Here is a 22,450-nt window from a genome sequence, read left to right on the forward strand (position 1 = left end):
CTCGACCAACAACCCATCTGCAATCATTGATTGGTTATCACGGTCATCCACTTCATCACAAGTGACATCTGATACCCCCAGTCAACAGTCGGTGGGTTCCTCAGACACAGCCCTCAGCTGTGGCCTGGGAGCAGTCCCTGTCCTCTCATTGCCTCTGTCTTATGCTGTTCCCTCCCCTACAGAAGTATCTTATGCTGTGGGATCAGATCCACTATTCACTGAGGACGATCTAATAGAGGACAGTCAGACAACAAGTGGAGGAGACATCCTCCGCTTCCTCTGCTAGCCGGGAAAGTAGTGATGAGGAGAGTGACGTGGGAGGCGGTGTTGCCAGGATTCAGGGTCCTGAAGCAGACACAGTTGAGGAACCTGAGGAGGACATCAGTGACGTGCAGACACTTGTTGACGATGATGAAGCCGATCGCAATAGGGAGACGGGTGCAGAAGGGGCTTCATCAACATCAGGAGAAGAGAGTTGCAGGAGAAGGAGGCAGCAGCTAAGCCAGCAAGGTGGTAGCATGGATGGCAGTAAGCAGGGTGACAGAAGTGGAAATTCTGGAGCCGAACATGCCCGGGGGAGACCACCTGCTTCGCGGCAGCCTACCTTCCCGAAAGGTGTTGGAACAGGGGTTCCTAGAGACGGCGGCAGTAGCAGTCAATTAGTGCAGAATGTTGGTGGGAAAATCGGTGGTGTGGCAGTTTTTCATCAAGCATCCGGAGGAGGTTCACATAGCCACATGCAAGATATGTCGGCAGAAGGTGAAGCATGGCAAGGGAACTAATGTTGACACCATGGCCCTGCGTCAACTTATGCTACGCCACCATAAAGCGGCCTGGGAGAATCGTGGCTCCGATGTAGCGGTCCAGCGTGCTACAGCACCCAGTGGCACAACGCTCCCTCTTTCAGCCACCACCTCAGCCGAAGGGAGCTGTGTGTCATACCCTCCTTCAGTCACTCCAGATGCTACTGCTCCTCCTACTTTTAGTCAGTCATTCCACCAACAATCCATCGGCAAAGCCATGTCCAAGAGACAACAGTATGCGCCCACTCATCCAATGGCGCAGAATCTGAATGTTCTCCTTTCCAAGTTGCTGGTGCTGCAGTCCCTCCCTTTTCAGCCACCACACCTTTCAGAGAACTGATGGCTTGTGCCGAGCCGAGGTGGAGAGTGCCAAGCCGTCATTTCTTTGTGAAGAAGGCAGTACCAGCCCTGCACAATTTTGTGCAAAAGAAGGTTGTCCAGACCTTGAGCCTGTCGGTGTGTACCAAAGTGTAACTATGGTCAGGGACAATACATGTCCTATACTGTTCACTGGGTGAATGTGGTTCTTGCACAGCCACAACACAAACTTGGACAGGTCATGCCGCTTCCTCCTCCACGCTCTCAGGCCATTGGTCCTGTGACAGACTGTGACTCTGCCTCCTCATCCTCCACCTTGTCCTCAGCCTCCACTGCCCTGGCAAGTCTCAGTGGCCCTTCAGCATACTGCAGTGTCGCACTGTTCTTGACATGGTTTGCCTTGACGAAAAGAGTCACCCAGGGGAGGAACTGCTTAAAGTCATTCGTAAAGAAATCGGAGCATGGCTTACTCGTGAAAACTGGAAATGGGAACCATGGTGACTGACAACGGGAAGAACATATTGCATGTGCTGCGACTGGGAAGGCTGAGCCATGCGCCTGCATGGCACACATGTTCAATTTGGTTGTGAAGCAGTTCCTGAAGTGTTCCCCCCATTTGCAAGACATCCGAACAATGGGAAGGAAACTTTGCATGCAGTTATCCTTTCATACACCGCAAAGCACACCCTCCTTGAGCTGCAGCGTCAGAACGGTATCCCCCAACATAGTCTGATTTGTGACGTTGCCACGCGTATGAATTCCAGCCTCCATATATTGGACCAACTGTATGAACAGCGAAAAGCAATTACCTATTTCTTGATGATCCAAGCAGATAGGGGTACTAACCTGTGTAACTTCAATGTGAACCAGTGGCAGCTCATACGTGACACCTGCCGTTTGCTCAGGCCCTTTGAGGAAGCCACATTATTAGTAAACTGAAATAAAAAAGAGAACAAGGATGCGCTCCATAGTGTGACACCAAGGGATAAAAAAGTTAACGCACTGTGGGAATTGCGCTTACCAAAGGAGGTTGTACTGCGTCAAAGTACAACCATGGATAAAGGTGCAATACAGGGCGGTCTCTGCAACTACTCCACACCGATAAAATCCAAATAAAACCAATTTCTCCAAGCAACAGGGCGGGATGAAAAGGAGCGCTGACACCAGGTACTAGGGTGAAAAGATTTATTTCCCACAATGCAATGCAGCGTTTCGTGGTGACCCGCTTCCTCAGGCATAGCATAGGGTGTTTAACAAAGAGTATATATAGCAAAAAGGAATTAATCCCTTCATGGTAAAAAGTAAAAACGTAACCCTTTCAGGGGAGAAGCCCTTCTTACCTAGAACATCTAGATACATAGAATTCATGCTATATAGACGTACAAATAATACAATTCAAGAATATATTACATATATAAAAAAACGTATATATAAAAAATGTATATAAAAATATATATATATATATATATATATATATATAAATATATGAAAAACAATAAAAAATCAAGTTTCCTGATGAGCTCAGCGAGCGTTTTCAAGTGTCTCATTGAGACCATCAGGAAACAAAGTGACTAGTGTAAAAATCCAAAAGGACTCCCTATTATTTAGTTTCAGTATACGGTTAATAATATGAATTGGGATAGTTTCTAAAATAATAAGTTTTAAATGGCTGGTACATTTATCATGTTTTAAAAGTAAATGTCGGGAAACACTATGTAAAGCAAAACCTTTTTTTATATTAGATCTATGTTTGTTCATACGTGACCGCACCGTCTGAACGGTGTGGCCAACGTATTGAAGTCCACATGAACAAGTTAAAAGATATATGGCACATGAACTATCACAAGAATAGTGATTTTTTATTTTGAAGGTCCTTTTGGTTACTGAGGAACTAAAAGAAAAAGAGGGACTACCAATCATATCACAGCACATACACCTCGGTCGTCCACATGGATAAGTACCAGGGACCATCGGGGTCGAATGCTGATCTGTGGGAAAAATTTGTGATTTGAATTTGCTTGGAGCTACCATATTTCTAGCGACGAAAAGTGAGTGCTGGTTGTGAAGGTAAAAGACTTTTTAAAATAGGGTCATCTAATAGGATAGACCAATTTTTGTTTAATATTTTATGGATATTTGCTGCACCGCAATTGAAATCAGTAATAAAATTATATTTATAATCTTTTTTCGGAGCTGTTCAAACCGTATCACGTTTTTGCACTAAAGTGTCCTGTGATATATCTTTGACTTTATTGTATGCATCAGCTAATATGGAAGGGGGATAGCCTTTTGTTAAATAACATTCACGGAGGATTTTTGATTGTTTTAAAAAGTCACTTTTTTTAGTACAATTTTTGCGGACACGCAAGTATTGCCCGTAAGGCCCATTTTTTTAAATCTATTTAAGGTAGTGTGAACTACTATAATCAAGGAGGCTGTTCACGTCAACCTTTTTAAAAACGTCCCGGTGCTGATATAGTTATTAATATCACATTTAATCAATAAATCTAAAAATTCTATTTTACTGTCAGATTGATGTAACGTAAAGGAAAAAAAACAGTTATTGGAATTAAGGTGAGATACAAAATGTTCGGCTAGAGTGGTAGATCCTGACCATATAAGAAACAAATCATCAATAAAGTGTCTGTAAAAAATAATATAAGGAGAAAATTGCGGGTGCTGCTGAATGTACAGGGACTCGAATCGCCCCATGACCAAATTGGCATAACTTGGGGCAAAACGAGTCCCCATAGCTCAGCCCCGCGTCTGCCTGTAAATTATATTATTGAACTGAAATGCGTTGTGCTCTAAAATAAATTGCATAGCCTCAATTAAAAATTAAAAAGGAAACTTGTGTAGGATCTAAAGTGGGATCATGAGAAAGAGTGTTAAAAATAGCTTTTAACCCAATGGATGTGGTAATGTTGGAATATAACGCACAAACATCAAGTGTAATAAATAAAAAGTGGGGGAGGGGGTAGAACTAAATCACATAATTCCCTAATTAACTGGGTAGAATCCTTTAAATAGGATGGTAATTGTATAACAAATTGTTGCAAAAATAAATCTATAAAATGGGAAAAATTACTAGTAAGTGACCCTACACCTGAAGTAATAGGACGACCAGGGGGGTGAGTAAGAGGCTTGTGAAGCTTGGGTAAATAACAAAAAATAGATAAAGAACAATGTTTGACCAACAAAAAATCTTTCTCTTTTTTATGTAATAACAATTAATTAAAGGCTTTGTTAATAAGTGTATTGTACTGTATTTCATATTTAGGTTAGGGATCTTCCTTAAGAATTTCATAATAATTAATGTCAGATAATATGGACAAGGCCTCCTTGATATAATCCTCTCTATTAAGAATGGCTATCCGGGGTGGCGTGGCCTGGCAGCCAAGGCGCATGGTGGTGTGTTGAGAGAGCTCCGCTTCACAGACCCGTTGTAGCAACATCTTCCTAGCATTAACCGGACTCTAAAATAACCTTTTTGGCTCCTTTTCCTCCCCTGACATGCCTGGGAGACTTAGGAAGCCCACAAGCCTTGGAACGCTGGCTAGATTCACCTTTACCCCCAGAGAGGCCTTCCTGCAAGATGGCGCCGCCAGAGTCTGCGACGCTGGATTTGATACACAGCAACCATCCTCATGTGCTGCGCCGTAGCGCGACCGCTCATCGACGCGGTGGAGATAATCCTCAGTACCCAAACTCCACACCCTGACACCCAGCCCTGCCTACCAGACCACCGCTTGCCTGAACTTACCGCTACGAGATTCGGAGGTGGAGGATCGGGAGGAGACGCGCAACACCTACTCTTCTCCGGGGGCTTCAATGCTCGCAGTCTGGCTCTCCTTGTCCAAGCCCTGATAAGGGGTCTGCCATAACTACAACAGAGAAACAACTGGCTAAGGTAGGACCTCAAAAGGGACAGCCTAATACTAATATTCCTACCATCCCTGACTCTCTAGCTACTATGCCTGTAATGGGACAGTCCTTCACAGACACAACCATGAGGGATATGCTCATGCTGCTGAGAGCAACTTTCCTTCAAGATATCCACAAACTGGTTAACCCCTTGCAAAACTCAGTACACTCTACAGGTCAAAGGGTGGACCATATTGAGAAAAAATTTGGGGAGTTTGCCACATCTTATGATGATCTTATTGACTCTCACCATGAAACTGCTGATGGAAAAATCAGACTGGTGGGGCAGCTCTGGTGGTGGCGTTGGATGCTGAGAAGGTGTTCGACCGCCTTCGGTGGTCGTATGCCTTCTCAGCCCTTCAGCATATGGGGTTCATGGGGAACATCTATACAGCACTTCTATCACTATACTCCACGCCTTCTGCCAGAGTACTGGCTAATGGCTCCCTCTCGGATACCTTTCTAATCACCAATGGATCGCACGAGGGATATCCGCTCTCGCCACTCATCTACATTCTCCCTATGGAGCCTTTGGCTCAAGCTATTAGGCTAGATGCGGACATCTCTGGTGTCATGATCGGAGGGAATTCATATACCATCTCTCTCTATGCGGATGATGTAATCCTTTCATTAACTAAACCTGACATCTCACTCCCGACTGTTATGCATCTGATCTCTTTGTTTGGAACTTTATCTTATTACCATCTCAATCAAACAAAAACACAAGCTTTAGCTATCAACCTTCCACCAGCCCAACGTACAATGTTGAAGTACTCTTTCTCCTTTGACTGGCAAACTACTTAACTACCATATCTGGGTATTCGCCTCTCCTACCCGCATAATACATTATATAAAGAAAATTATATACCTTTCCTAACTTCTATTGCTACGGAAGCTGACAGATTAGCCGACTCTGAAATATCGTGGATAGGCAGAGTCGCTACATTTATGTCACGATCCGGACTGGTAAGCAGGTAGTGGATCCTCTGGTCAGTGAGGCGATGACGCGGGCCGTACTGGGGGACCGGTTCTAAGGAGTTACTGGTTTTCACCAGAGCCCGCCGCAAGGCGGGATGGGCTTGCTGCGGCGGTAACTCCCAGGTCGTATCCCCCGATAGCGACTTGAACTCACTGACAGCTGAGATAGGCGGGGTACAGAAGGACTAGACAGAGGCACGGTCAGACGTAGCAGAAGGTCAGGGCAGGCGGCAATGGTATGTAGTCAGGGGCAACAGCAGTAGGTCTGGATACACAGGTTATGGCACACACTAAACACTTTCACAAGGCACTAGGCAACAAGATCTGGCAGGGACAGGAAGGGGAAGAGAGTTTATATAGTATTCACAGTAATTAGGACTGATTAGGAATAGATTGGGCCAGGCACCAATTAATGGTGCACTGGCCCTTTAAAACTGAGACCAGACGCCGCAAGCGCTCCAGGATGGATACGGGACCCGGAGCGCTCGGCGTTACAGTACCCCCCCCCCTTAGGTCTCCCCCTCTCTTTGGATCCCAGAAACCTGCGGAAGAGTAGGAAATCAGGGACACTAGAAGAAGACGAACTAAAAGCGGGACCAGGCTGGGACTTCAAAGAGAGAGAAGAAGAGGGAACAGCTGCAGACACCTTAGATGCTGGTATACCATAAGGGGCAGATACAGCCGGTTTGGCAGGGACACTGGTGGCTGGCATGCCGAAGGTAGAGACAGGAGCAGGGGAGATCGGAGACTCTGGAGGTAAGATGTTCTGAGGAAAAACTTCGGCTTGCTTTTTAAAGAAATCAGAATAGTCCAGACAGACCTCGGGAAGGCCAGGCAAAGAAGAAATGGGCTGGAAGGAATTGGGTGGAGACATTGCTTGTGGCAGGAAGATCCCCAACTCTTAATGTCCCCAGTGGCCCAGTCGAGGCTAGGCGAGTGACGTTGGAGCCAGGGTAAGCCAAGGAGAATTTCTGAGGTACAGTTGGGTAAGACAAAAAATTCAATATTTTCATGATGGTGAACTCCAACACTCATGAGCAGAGGTTGTGTGCGGTAACGCACGATGCTGAGCAGACTTTCTCCATTCACAGATGAAATGAGGAGAGGTTTGACGAGTCGGGTAACAGGTATATTGAATTTATCGATGAGAGAGGCTTGAATGAAATTTCCTGCTGAACCTGAGTTCAGAAAGGCCACAGCGGAGAAGGAAGTCATAGTACTGTCAGGTAGAGAAATCCGGACTGGTGTAGTCAAACGTGGAGAGGATGAGTTTACACCAATGACGCCACTCCCACGTGAACAGGGAGCGTGCGTGCGTTTCCCAGACGTGGAGGAGGAATAGGGCAGTCCACTAGGAAATGTTCGGTACTAGCACAGTGCAGGCATAAATTTTCGTTTCTGCGATGAGTCCTCTCTTCTTGAGTCAGGCGAGACCGATCCACTTGCATAGCCTCCTCGGCGGGAGGCACAGGAGTAGGTTGCAGAGGATTCTGGAAGAGAGGTACCCAGTGATCTAGATCCTTTTCTTTGCGGAGCTCCTGGCGTCTTTCAGAAAAACGCATATCAATGCAGGTGGCCAACTGGATAAGTTCAGACAGGGTAGCAGGAATTTCTCGTGTGGCCAGAACATCTTTGATGTGGCTGGATAAACCTTTCTTGAAGGTCGCACAGAGAGCCTCGTTGTTCCAGGCGAGTTCAGAGTTGAGGGTACGGAACTGTATGGCATATTCGCCCACTGAAGATTTCCCTTGGATGAGATTCAGAAGAGCCGTCTCGGCTGAGGAAGCCCGGGCCGGCTCCTCAAAGACAATACGTACTTCGGAGAAGAAGGTCTGGACGGAAGCAGTGGCAGGACGGAAGCAGTTGCGGTCCCAAAGCGGTGTGGCCCAGGACAAGGCCTTTCCAGACAAAAGACTGACCACGAAAGCCACCTTAGACCGTTCTGTGGGGAACTGGTCCGACATCATCTCAAGGTGCAGGGAACATTGGGACAGGAACCCACGGCACATCTTAGAGTCCCCATCAAACTTATCAGGTAGAGAGAGGCGGAGTCTGGGGGCGGCAACTTGCTGCGGAGGAGAAGCTGAAGCTGGCGGAGGAGATGGTTGCTGCTGTAGAGGCAGAAGCTGCTGTAGCATGGCGGTCAACTGCGACAGCTGTTGTCCTTGTTGGGCGACCACGGTGGCAAGGTCAGCGAGACTTGGCAGCGGCACCTCAGCGGGATCCATGGCCGGATCTACTGTCACGATCCGGACTGGTAAGCAGGTAGTGGATCCTCTGGTCAGTGAGGCGATGACGCGGGCCGTACCGGGGGACCGGTTCTAAGGGGTTACTGGTTTTCACCAGAGCCCGCCGCAAGGCGGGATGGGCCTGCTGCGGCGGTAACTCCCAGGTCGTATCCCCCGATAGCGACTCGACCTCACTGACAGCTGAGATAGGCGTGGTACAGAAGGACTAGACAGAGGCGAGGTCAGACGTAGCAGAAGGTCAGGGCAGGCGGCAATGGTATGTAGTCAGGGGCAACAGCAGTAGGTCTGGATACACAGGTTATGGCACACACTAAACACTTTCACAAGGCACTAGGCAACAAGATCTGGCAGGGACAGGAAGGGGAAGAGAGTTTATATAGTATTCACAGTAATAATGACAGATTAGGAATAGATTGGGCCAGGCACCAATTAATGGTGCACTGGCCCTTTAAAACTGAGACCAGACGCCGCAAGCGCTCCAGGATGGATACGGGACCCGGAGCGCTCGGCGTTACAGTACCCCCCCCTTAGGTCTCCCCCTCTCTTTGGATCCCAGAAACCTGCGGAAGAGTAGGAAATCAGGGACACTAGAAGAAGACGAACTAAAAGCGGGACCAGGCTGGGACTTCAAAGAGAGAGAAGAAGAGGGAACAGCTGCAGACACCTTAGATGCTGGTATACCATAAGGGGCAGATACAGCCGGTTTGGCAGGGACACTGGTGGCTGGCATGCCGAAGGTAGAGACAGGAGCAGGGGAGATCGGAGACTCTGGAGGTAAGATGTTCTGAGGAAAAACTTCGGCTTGCTTTTTAAAGAAATCAGAATAGTCCAGACAGACCTCGGGAAGGCCAGGCAAAGAAGAAATGGGCTGGAAGGAATTGGGTGGAGACATTGCTTGTGGCAGGAAGATCCCCAACTCTTAATGTCCCCAGTGGCCCAGTCGAGGCTAGGCGAGTGACGTTGGAGCCAGGGTAAGCCAAGGAGAATTTCTGAGGTACAGTTGGGTAAGACAAAAAATTCAATATTTTCATGATGGTGAACTCCAACACTCATGAGCAGAGGTTGTGTGCGGTAACGCACGATGCTGAGCAGACTTTCTCCATTCACAGATGAAATGAGGAGAGGTTTGACGAGTCGGGTAACAGGTATATTGAATTTATCGATGAGAGAGGCTTGAATGAAATTTCCTGCTGAACCTGAGTTCAGAAAGGCCACAGCGGAGAAGGAAGTCATAGTACTGTCAGGTAGAGAAATCCGGACTGGTGTAGTCAAACGTGGAGAGGATGAGTTTACACCAATGACGCCACTCCCACGTGAACAGGGAGCGTGCGTGCGTTTCCCAGACGTGGAGGAGGAATAGGGCAGTCCACTAGGAAATGTTCGGTACTAGCACAGTGCAGGCATAAATTTTCGTTTCTGCGATGAGTCCTCTCTTCTTGAGTCAGGCGAGACCGATCCACTTGCATAGCCTCCTCGGCGGGAGGCACAGGAGTAGGTTGCAGAGGATTCTGGAAGAGAGGTACCCAGTGATCTAGATCCTTTTCTTTGCGGAGCTCCTGGCGTCTTTCAGAAAAACGCATATCAATGCAGGTGGCCAACTGGATAAGTTCAGACAGGGTAGCAGGAATTTCTCGTGTGGCCAGAACATCTTTGATGTGGCTGGATAAACCTTTCTTGAAGGTCGCACAGAGAGCCTCGTTGTTCCAGGCGAGTTCAGAGTTGAGGGTACGGAACTGTATGGCATATTCGCCCACTGAAGATTTCCCTTGGATGAGATTCAGAAGAGCCGTCTCGGCTGAGGAAGCCCGGGCCGGCTCCTCAAAGACAATACGTACTTCGGAGAAGAAGGTCTGGACGGAAGCAGTGGCAGGACGGAAGCAGTTGCGGTCCCAAAGCGGTGTGGCCCAGGACAAGGCCTTTCCAGACAAAAGACTGACCACGAAAGCCACCTTAGACCGTTCTGTGGGGAACTGGTCCGACATCATCTCAAGGTGCAGGGAACATTGGGACAGGAACCCACGGCACATCTTAGAGTCCCCATCAAACTTATCAGGTAGAGAGAGGCGGAGTCTGGGGGCGGCAACTTGCTGCGGAGGAGAAGCTGAAGCTGGCGGAGGAGATGGTTGCTGCTGTAGAGGCAGAAGCTGCTGTAGCATGGCGGTCAACTGCGACAGCTGTTGTCCTTGTTGGGCGACCACGGTGGCAAGGTCAGCGAGACTTGGCAGCGGCACCTCAGCGGGATCCATGGCCGGATCTACTGTCACGATCCGGACTGGTAAGCAGGTAGTGGATCCTCTGGTCAGTGAGGCGATGACGCGGGCCGTACCGGGGGACCGGTTCTAAGGGGTTACTGGTTTTCACCAGAGCCCGCCGCAAGGCGGGATGGGCCTGCTGCGGCGGTAACTCCCAGGTCGTATCCCCCGATAGCGACTCGACCTCACTGACAGCTGAGATAGGCGTGGTACAGAAGGACTAGACAGAGGCGAGGTCAGACGTAGCAGAAGGTCAGGGCAGGCGGCAATGGTATGTAGTCAGGGGCAACAGCAGTAGGTCTGGATACACAGGTTATGGCACACACTAAACACTTTCACAAGGCACTAGGCAACAAGATCTGGCAGGGACAGGAAGGGGAAGAGAGTTTATATAGTATTCACAGTAATAATGACAGATTAGGAATAGATTGGGCCAGGCACCAATTAATGGTGCACTGGCCCTTTAAAACTGAGACCAGACGCCGCAAGCGCTCCAGGATGGATACGGGACCCGGAGCGCTCGGCGTTACAGTACCCCCCCCTTAGGTCTCCCCCTCTCTTTGGATCCCAGAAACCTGCGGAAGAGTAGGAAATCAGGGACACTAGAAGAAGACGAACTAAAAGCGGGACCAGGCTGGGACTTCAAAGAGAGAGAAGAAGAGGGAACAGCTGCAGACACCTTAGATGCTGGTATACCATAAGGGGCAGATACAGCCGGTTTGGCAGGGACACTGGTGGCTGGCATGCCGAAGGTAGAGACAGGAGCAGGGGAGATCGGAGACTCTGGAGGTAAGATGTTCTGAGGAAAAACTTCGGCTTGCTTTTTAAAGAAATCAGAATAGTCCAGACAGACCTCGGGAAGGCCAGGCAAAGAAGAAATGGGCTGGAAGGAATTGGGTGGAGACATTGCTTGTGGCAGGAAGATCCCCAACTCTTAATGTCCCCAGTGGCCCAGTCGAGGCTAGGCGAGTGACGTTGGAGCCAGGGTAAGCCAAGGAGAATTTCTGAGGTACAGTTGGGTAAGACAAAAAATTCAATATTTTCATGATGGTGAACTCCAACACTCATGAGCAGAGGTTGTGTGCGGTAACGCACGATGCTGAGCAGACTTTCTCCATTCACAGATGAAATGAGGAGAGGTTTGACGAGTCGGGTAACAGGTATATTGAATTTATCGATGAGAGAGGCTTGAATGAAATTTCCTGCTGAACCTGAGTTCAGAAAGGCCACAGCGGAGAAGGAAGTCATAGTACTGTCAGGTAGAGAAATCCGGACTGGTGTAGTCAAACGTGGAGAGGATGAGTTTACACCAATGACGCCACTCCCACGTGAACAGGGAGCGTGCGTGCGTTTCCCAGACGTGGAGGAGGAATAGGGCAGTCCACTAGGAAATGTTCGGTACTAGCACAGTGCAGGCATAAATTTTCGTTTCTGCGATGAGTCCTCTCTTCTTGAGTCAGGCGAGACCGATCCACTTGCATAGCCTCCTCGGCGGGAGGCACAGGAGTAGGTTGCAGAGGATTCTGGAAGAGAGGTACCCAGTGATCTAGATCCTTTTCTTTGCGGAGCTCCTGGCGTCTTTCAGAAAAACGCATATCAATGCAGGTGGCCAACTGGATAAGTTCAGACAGGGTAGCAGGAATTTCTCGTGTGGCCAGAACATCTTTGATGTGGCTGGATAAACCTTTCTTGAAGGTCGCACAGAGAGCCTCGTTGTTCCAGGCGAGTTCAGAGTTGAGGGTACGGAACTGTATGGCATATTCGCCCACTGAAGATTTCCCTTGGATGAGATTCAGAAGAGCCGTCTCGGCTGAGGAAGCCCGGGCCGGCTCCTCAAAGACAATACGTACTTCGGAGAAGAAGGTCTGGACGTAAGCAGTGGCAGGACGGAAGCAGTTGCGGTCCCAAAGCGGTGTGGCCCAGGACAAGGCCTTTCCAGACAAAAGACTGACCACGAAAGCCACCTTAGACCGTTCTGTGGGGAACTGGTCCGACATCATCTCAAGGTGCAGGGAACATTGGGACAGGAACCCACGGCACATCTTAGAGTCCCCATCAAACTTATCAGGTAGAGAGAGGCGGAGTCTGGGGGCGGAAACTTGCTGCGGAGGAGAAGCTGAAGCTGGCGGAGGAGATGGTTGCTGCTGTAGAGGCAGAAGCTGCTGTAGCATGGCGGTCAACTGCGACAGCTGTTGTCCTTGTTGGGCGACCACGGTGGCAAGGTCAGCGAGACTTGGCAGCGGCACCTCAGCGGGATCCATGGCCGGATCTACTGTCACGATCCGGACTGGTAAGCAGGTAGTGGATCCTCTGGTCAGTGAGGCGATGACGCGGGCCGTACCGGGGGACCGGTTCTAAGGGGTTACTGGTTTTCACCAGAGCCCGCCGCAAGGCGGGATGGGCCTGCTGCGGCGGTAACTCCCAGGTCGTATCCCCCGATAGCGACTCGACCTCACTGACAGCTGAGATAGGCGTGGTACAGAAGGACTAGACAGAGGCGAGGTCAGACGTAGCAGAAGGTCAGGGCAGGCGGCAATGGTACGTAGTCAGGGGCAACAGCAGTAGGTCTGGATACACAGGTTATGGCACACACTTAACACTTTCACAAGGCACTAGGCAACAAGATCTGGCAGGGACAGGAAGGGGAAGAGAACGTTTATATAGTATTCACAGTAATTAGGACTGATTAGGAACAGATTGGGCCAGGCCACAATTAATGGTGCACTGGCCCTTTAAATCTGAGAGACGCGTGTGCGCGCCCTAGAGAGTGGGACCGTGCGTGCTGGGGCTGAGACAGAGGACGGGGCAGGTAATCAGAACGGGATGCGATCCGCATGGCGGCACTAGTCCGCTTGCGGATCACATCCCGTTCTGATTACCTGAGAGACCGGGGCGCTGCAGGAGACCAGATGCCGCGAGCGCTCCGGGATGGATACGGGACCCGGAGCGCTCAGCGTTACAATTTAAAATGTTCCTGCTTCCACGGTTTCTTTATCTGTTTCACACTCTCCCTATATCTTTACCTGCTTCCTTTTTCTCTAAGGCTCAAACTCTCCTCTCTACCATTATATGGGCTGGCAGACATCCGAGACTATCGGTCCATATATCAAAGAAATTGCCGCGAATGGGAGGGCTCGGCTCCCCTGATCTTAAAACGTACTATTTAGCTACCTTGATATCTATGTTGCGGCATTGGTGGAACACACCGTTGAATCTACCGTGGGTTGAAATGGAGAGCCATTCCATTTTGCCCCTAGCTACTAGAGATCTGTTATACTTGCCATACTGGGACTTACCTGTTCCAGCATTGCATAACCCATTGGTGAAGACCTCCTATTAAGCATGGGTTACATATATACGAGACACCACACCCTCTACTCCTCCCTCCTCCCTCATCTGGTACTATTCCGCTTACCCTACCCCAAGCACTCATTCCTGATTTAGATCTAACTTCTTGGATAAATAGTGGGATGACACACAGCTTCATTCCAAGCTTTGCAGACGAAACACGACATTCCATCTTGTGAGTTTTATAAATATCTACAACTTAGGCTTTTCCTTCATTCCCTGGCACCTACTAAAATACCAACTAACGGTTTAGCGATAAAACATTTAACAACTCCCCTCAAAGGTTTATAACCCATTTACAACAACATGATAGATGCCAAAACTTTCACTAAAACATACCCACTACGTCTTTGGGAAAAATACTTATCTTGTACTTTTTCAAATGAAGAATGGCAGTCAGCATTTAAAAATGTGCATTCTGCTTTTCAGTGCGCCTCGCATATAGAATCTACCCTAAAAAATTTTTACGATGGTATTATACACCAGATAGACTAGCGAATATATTTCCTGGAGTATCGCATTTATGTTGGCGGGGATGTGGTTCCCACGAGACTCTGTTTCATATTCTATGGGCTTGCCCCCGATTACAACCCTTTTGGAGATCATGCAAATCTCTTTTGTCCGATATAATAAAATGCACATTCGTGTGGACCCCGTGTTCTGTACTACTATTTTTAGGTTTGCAAATGATACCGTGCCACCTACGAGACCTATTTTGTATTAATTGCATTCTTGCTAAAATACTGATGGTTAGCTATTGGAAGTCGAATACTGTTCCGACATTATACTGCCTTATTGGTAAAATCAACACTACTTTGTCATATGAAAAGATAATTGCTTTGGGATCAGGCCGATACCTGAAATTTATGAAAAGATGGCAAAATTGGCTGTCGTCCCCGCACTGCCGCAATATATAATATATAGTTGTACAGTAAATAGACACCTTGCTTACATAAGCAACTGAACATTAATAAACACCACTCACGTTACGTTTAATGTAACATACATTGTTTATTATTCATAATGATGCTCACACAGTAAGACAAATATCGATAAGATGCAATGTGATTGAGAAATAATTGTAATAGACCAATACTATATTAATCTAAACAATAGATCTACATTAGCAGAGCACCTGCTCAGTCCTCAAAAGAACCGGATCACACAATACTTCCCGTTATTACAAAGCACCACACAAAAAAGAAAAAAAAAAACAGAGGCATACGGGGAGGAACCAAGCAATAATACATCACTAGCGCAATCTAATAGTATGAAGGACAGTAAAATTAAACTGTTTAATCATTCTTCATATATTTTAGACAAAATGAGATTAATTTATTAGTTAAAGGTCTTTCGTTTTGTTCTACTGCCCTCCCAAATAATTTTCAGCTTTTTCTTGATTTACATAAATATATCCGTAAACTTACCCTTGGACGTCATTTCTCATTAATGGAAAAACGGAATCAGATTGATAATACATTTACCCATATTGATGTGCCTTTGGCATCTACTTCCACTATGGAAGATATAGATCACCCTATTTCTGCCATTCACTCTGTGAGACATGTTGATGTCCATCCAGTCTCTTCTTTTTACCCTCTCCAGCATAGGGGCTCTCATGTAGAGACTTTTTATTCTATAGTCTCTAAAGAGTTATGTAGTCTACATGAAACTGTCAAATTCCAGGGTTATAAGGTCAATCTTAATACAGAGGAGCGATCAGCAAGTCTTTACAAAATAATTTATCCATTGTCATTCGTCCGGCTGATAAGGGGGGGGGGTGGAATAGCCATTCTTAATAGAGAGGATTATATCATGGAGGCCTTGTCAATATTATCTGACATTAATTATTATGAAATTCTTAACCCCTTAAGGACCCGGGCTTTTTCTGTTTTTTCATTTTCAATTTTTCCTCCTTAACTTTAAAAAATCATAACTCTTAAAAATGTTCACCTAAAATTATATATAATGGCTTAATTTTTGTGTCACTAATTCTACTTTGTAATGACATTAGTCATTTTACCCAAAAATCTACGGTGAAACGGGAAAAAAAATCAATGTGCGACAAAATTGATGAAAAAACACTATTTTTTATTTATTGGGGGCTTCTGTTTTTACGCAGTACATTTTTTGTCAAAAATGATACCTTATCTTTATTCTGTAGGTCCATACGGTTAAAATGATACCCTACTTGAATAGGTTTGAATTTGTATCACTTCCGAAAAAAATCATGAATACATGCAGGAAAATTTATACGTTTAAAATGGTCATCTTTTGACCCCTATAACTTTTTTATTTTTCTGTGTTCAGGGTGCTTTGAGGACTCATTTTTTGCGCCGTCATCTGAAGTTTTTAGCGGTACCATTTTTGCTCTGATCAGACTTTTTGATCACTTTTTTGTGGTATAAAAAGTGATCAAAAATGCGCTATTTTGGACTTTGGAATTTTTTTGCGCGAACGCCATTGAACGAGCGGCTTAAAAAGCGGTATATTTTTATATTTCGGACATTTCTGCACGCGGCGATACCACATATGTTTATTTTTATTATTATTTACATAATGTTTTTTTTATTTTTGGAAATGCCGGGTGATTCAAACTTTTATTAGGGGAAGGGATAATTGAAAGGGTTAATGATTTTTTTACACTTTTCTTATGCAATATTATAGCTCCTATAGGGGGCTATAACATTGCATTAACTGATCTTTTACACTGATTGATCCATCTCCATAGGAATGGATCAATCAGTGTTTTCGGCGATTGAATGCTCAAGCCTGGATCTCAGGCTTGAAGCATTCATTCGGCGATCGGACAGCACAGGAGAAGGTAAGAAGACCTCCTCCTGTGCTACAGCTGTTCAGGATGCCGCGATTATACCGCGGCGATCCCGAACAGCTCCCTGAGCTAACCGGCACATTTTACTTTCGTTTTTAGCCGCGTGGCTCAGCTTTGAGCTCGCGGCTAAAGGGTTAATAGCGCGCGGCACAGCGATCAGTGCCGCGCGCTATTAGAGGCGGGTCCCGACTTCCCTATGACGCCGGGCCCGCCGCAATATGATGCGGGGTCACCGTGTGACCCCGCGTTATATCGCAGGAGCGGGACCCAGGACGTACTCATACGTCCTGGGTCCTTACGAGGTTAAGGAAGATCCCTTACCTAAATATGAAATACAGTACCATACACTTATTAATAAAGCCATTAATTAATTGTTATTGCATAAAAAAGAGAAGGATTTTTTGTTGGTCAAACATTGTTTTTTATCTATTTTTTATTATTTACCCAAGTTTCACAAGCCCTTTACTCACCCCCCTGGTCGTCCTATTATTTCAGGTGTAGGGTCACTTACTAGTAATTTGTCCCATTTTATAGATTTATTTTTGCAACCATTTGTTATACAATTACCATCCTATTTAAAGGATTCTACCCAGTTAATTAGGGAATTACGTGATTTAGTTCTACCCCCCACTTTTTATTTATTACACTTGATGTTTGTGCATTATATTTCAACATTACGACATCCATTGGGTTAAAAGCTATTTATGACACTATCTCATGATCCCACTTTAGATCCTACACAAGTTTCCTTTTTAATTGAGGCTATGCAATTTATTTTAGAGCACAACACATTTCAGTTCAATAATATAATTTACAGGCAGATGCAGGGCTGCGCTATGGGGACTCGTTTCGCCCCAAGTTATGCCAATTTGGTCATGGGGCGATTCGAGTCCCTGTACATTCAGGAGCACCAGCAATTTTCTCCTTATATTATTTTTTACAGACGCTTTATTGAAGATTTGTTTCTTATATGGTCAGGATCTACCACTCTAGCCGAACATTTTGTATCTCACCTTAATCCCAATAACTGGGGTTTTTCCTTTACGTTGCATCAATCTGACAGTAAAATAGAATTTTTAGATTTATTGATTAAACGTGATATTAATAACTATGTCAGCACCAAGACCTTTTTTAAAAAGGTCGACTTGAACAGCCTCCTTGATTATAGTAGTTCACACTACCCTAAATGATTAAAAAATGTGCCTTATGGGCATTACTTGCGTGTCCGCAAAAAAATTACTAAAAAAAGGGACTTTTTAAAACAATCAAAAATCTTCTGTGAACGTTTTTTAACAAAAAAAAGTCAAAGATATATCACAGGACACTTAAGTGCAAAAATGCGATACGGTTAGAACAGCTCCGAAAAAAGATTATAAATATAATTTTATTACTGATTTCAATTGCGGTGCAGCAAATATCCGTAAAATATTAAACAAAAATTGGTCCATCCTATTAGATGACCCTATTTTAAAAAGTTGTTTACCTTCACAACCAGCACTCACTTTTCGTCGCTCTTTAAATCTTAGAAATATGGTAGCTCCAAGCAAATTCAAATCAGAAATGTTTTCCACAGATCAGAATTCGACCCCGATGGTCCCTGGTACTTATCCATGTGGATGGCCGAGGTGTATGTGCTGTGATATGATTGGTAGTCCCTCTTTTTCTTTTAGTTCCTCAGTATCCAAAAGGATCTTGAAAATAAAAAATCACTATTCTTGTTCATTTGCCATATATCCTTTAACTTGTTCATGTGGACTTCAATAGGTTGGCCGCACCGTTCAGGCGGTCACGTATCAATAAATATAGATCTAATATCAAAAAAGGTTTTGCTTTACATAGTGTTTTCCGACATTTACTTTTAAAACATGGTAAATTTACCAGCCATTTAAAACTTATTATTTTAGAAACTATCCCAATTCATATTCCTAACAGTATACAGAACATGAATAATTGGGAGTCCTTTTGGATTTTTACACTAGTCACTTTGTTTCCTGATGGTCTCAATGAGACACTTGAAAACGCTCGCTGAGCTCACCAGGACACTTGATTTTTATTGTTTTTCATATATTTATATATATTTTTATATAAATTTTTTTTATACATATGATTTTTTTTTATATATGTAATATATTCTTGAATTATATTATTTGTATGTCTATAGCATGAATTCTATGTATCTAGATGTTCTAGGTAAGAAGGGCTTCTCCCCTGAAAGGGTTAGGTTTTTACTTTTTCCCATGAAGGGGTTAAGTCATTTTTCCTATATATACTCTTTGTTAAACACCCTCTGATATGCCTGAGGAAGCGGGTCACCGCGAAACGCTGCGTTGCATTGTGGGAAATAAATCTTTTCACCCTAGTACCTGGTGTCAGCGCTCCTTTTCATCCCAACCTGTTGCTTGGAGAAATTGGTTTTATTTGGACATTATTAGTAAGTCACCAGGATTAGGGGATGATCAACGTCATTCCACTGCTTCATTTCTTACAACACGTGTTGGAAACGATGGCTGGTCAGTGCACTGGAGACGTGGCGCCTACATCTCATGGCCACATGAGCCCTGTATGAGCTGAACTGGGGAAGGAGGGGAGGGGCACAGTGGAGCACAGTTTAGGTTTTGCCAAATGGGAGGTTTTCTAGTAATCTGACAGAAGAGGAAGAGCAGGAGCTAGAGCCAGAGGAGCTAGATGTCATGATATACCAGGGGATAGGGAGAGTGAGCCCTAAACTGACCCTAAAATATCTCTCCCTGCCTACTTGCCCATCCATTCTAAAATGATGGATCGACAACTGGGCGCCGGTCCCTTCCTGTGCTAAAGTTCAGTGGCGTAAAAACACATAATATACATAGTCTTCACAGGCCAGAACAGAAACAGAAAACTACTAGACAACCAGATATACCAGACAGAATACAAATACTAACAGGGCAGAATATAAATTCACAAACAGAGCATAATATAGTTAATTAACAAACAGTTCATAAATCAGATAAACGGCTGACATGATAAAATGAATAAGATTAGGCATGATAAGAGTATACAGCAGAATTCAGGAGATGAAGGGGATAAACAGAAGAACTGAGAGTCATGACACTAAACTGAACAGGTCAGTTACTAAGAACTATCACAAGCAGTTGGAAGGAAAAAGATCAGATCAACCAAACAGGATATAAATATAGTACACTGTTCACACTGGGACACAGAACATACAAACTGGGCTCCCCACTTCACTATAGGAGTAGCCTTTAATAATAAAGCCAAATAGGCTACTGGCCAGCGGACACACTCCATCGTGTGGACAAAATGTTGACCCAGTAGGAAACAGAAATATAATACATCAAACACTAGACTAGAACCGGATGAGTCTGAATAGACACCAGAATACCGAACAAGAATATAACATACAGAGTACGGAGTACAAGCTAGACTCAGACACAGTGTGAACAAAGACAGAGCAGAACAAACAAACATAATCCTAAAACTGACTAATGTAACACAGACTAAAATACAAGGAGCATGCTATATAACCATGGCTAAAACCCAGACAAAATGACAAGATAAATACAAGATAAATGCTCAAGCAGACATAGTCAAAATATAGCACAAACAGACATAGTAGTATTGCACTCAATAACCAGCCCCAGAATGCAGGAGAACTCTGGCTAAATAACTCCACCAGAGTTCACATTTGTTCAGAGAATTAACTATTGCCTATCCAGGTGGAATAGCAAACCGCTCTGAACAAACTTGTGTGTGAATACACACCTAAACAGAAAAATGCAAAAACAAATAAACGGACATTACACTAGAGGGTTATAAGGAAGGCGAGACAGAGGACCCAGACACAACCTGGCAGTATGCAGTGGAGATGGAGGCAGGGAGTCCCTCCGAGTCACTTGCACAAATGGCACGATGCATGCTCACTTGCTTGCGTAGTGACCATCGAATTGTCAAAATTTGTAAGCGGGATGACTTCTGGATTTCCACATTATTGAACCCTCGCTACCACCACAAAATAGGGGCCTTTTTTACACCCACTGAGAGGGAGGACAAACTGACCTACTACAGAGGCATCCTATGTAGTCAGTTGGCGCCATCGTCCATCCTCTCGCAGGTCTTAATCAGGGGGTCCCCTGCGCTCACCTTCCACTGCCATGGCTGCTGGGGAGGGGTGGAGTGGCAGGAGCAGTACCAGCTCCATCAGCAGCAGCCTGAGTCTACAGTCGCTGATGATTAGCTTTCTTCACCTGCATGGGGAAGCAACTCCTCAGCAGCAGGTACACCTGGAGCAGGACATGAACCAGAAGGTGGTGGTATACCTTTAAATGCCCATGCCAACACACCTTGAAGATCCGCTGGACTTCTGGGCAGCCAAACTTGATTTGTGGCTGCAACTAGCAGAGTTTGCCCTGGAAAAGCTGTCCTGCCTGGCCAGTAGTGTGCCATCAGAGCGGTTGTTTAGTGCAGCGGGGGCCATAGCCACACGAAGGAGAACTCATCTGTCCACGAAAAAAGTGGAGAGACTGAACTTTGTGAAGATGAGTAAGGCATGGATCAGCCAGGATTTCCACCCACCAATGCCTGATGCATGAGAGTAGATTGACCATGGTGCCACACCAACACTTCACAAATATGGATAGTGCCAAACAGATGTAAGGCGCGGCTCTCCAGTTACAAACATTCCTCCACATCAGACCTTTTTTCACGCACCTTTGTCATTGCCACCCACCGCACCACTCTGTCACCGGGTCACTTTCAGGACTCCTAATGCTGCTGCCACATCCAGGCTGTCTCATTCAGCCACTACATGGTCTCTTCTCATACTTCAGCCAACTCAAGGCTGTGTCATTCAGCAACTATATGGTCTCTTCATGCTTCAGCCACCTCCAGGCTGTGCCATTCATTCAATATATGGTTTACTGATGCTTCAGCCAGCTCCAGTCTGTGTCATTCAGCAACTACATGGTTTAGTGATGCTGCTGGGCCTTGTACATTACCTACATATTTTTATGGAAGCACTAGGTACCATACATCTTCAATGGAAATTTAAAAATTCGTCTTTTATTCTTAGAGATTGTGAGGCCCTATTGTCTCCTCATCTACTGCCAACTCCAGGCTGTGCCATTCAGACACTATATGGTCTCCTCATGCTTCAGCCAACTCCAAGCTGTTCCATTCAGCCACTATATGGTCTCTTCATGCTGCCACAAACTCCAGGCTGTACCATTCAGTCACTATGTGGACTCCTCATGCTTCAGCCAACTCCAGGCTGTGCCATTCAGCCACTATATGGTCTGTTCATGCTGCCACAAACTCCAGGCTGTGCCATTCAGCCACTATATGGTCTCCTCATACTGATGCCTCCAGGCTCTGTCATTGTGCTGCCATGTGACGTGACTCATTGTTAAATTTGGTCCTTTGTACCCACACGCCGGGGCCTGTGACACTAAAACTTGGGATTTAAAATTTCTATTTCAAAATCCTCAGTTTCAATTTAAACATCTTAAATTTCTATTTAAAAATCTTAAATTTCAATGGTCTCCTCATGCTTCTGCCAACTCCAGGCTGTGCCATTCTGACACTATATGGTTTCCTCATGCTTCAGCCAACTCATGCTTCAGCCAACAGGATGTGTCATTCAGCCAATCTATGGTTTACTGATGCTGTTGGGCCTGGGCCTAAAAAAATGTTATGGTAGCACTAGCTAACCTAAATCTTCAATTTAAATTTCAAAATTAATCTTTAATC

The sequence above is a fragment of the Hyla sarda genome, chromosome 9 (genome assembly GCF_029499605.1).
Source record: "Hyla sarda isolate aHylSar1 chromosome 9, aHylSar1.hap1, whole genome shotgun sequence".
NCBI classification, from domain to species: domain Eukaryota; kingdom Metazoa; phylum Chordata; class Amphibia; order Anura; family Hylidae; genus Hyla; species Hyla sarda.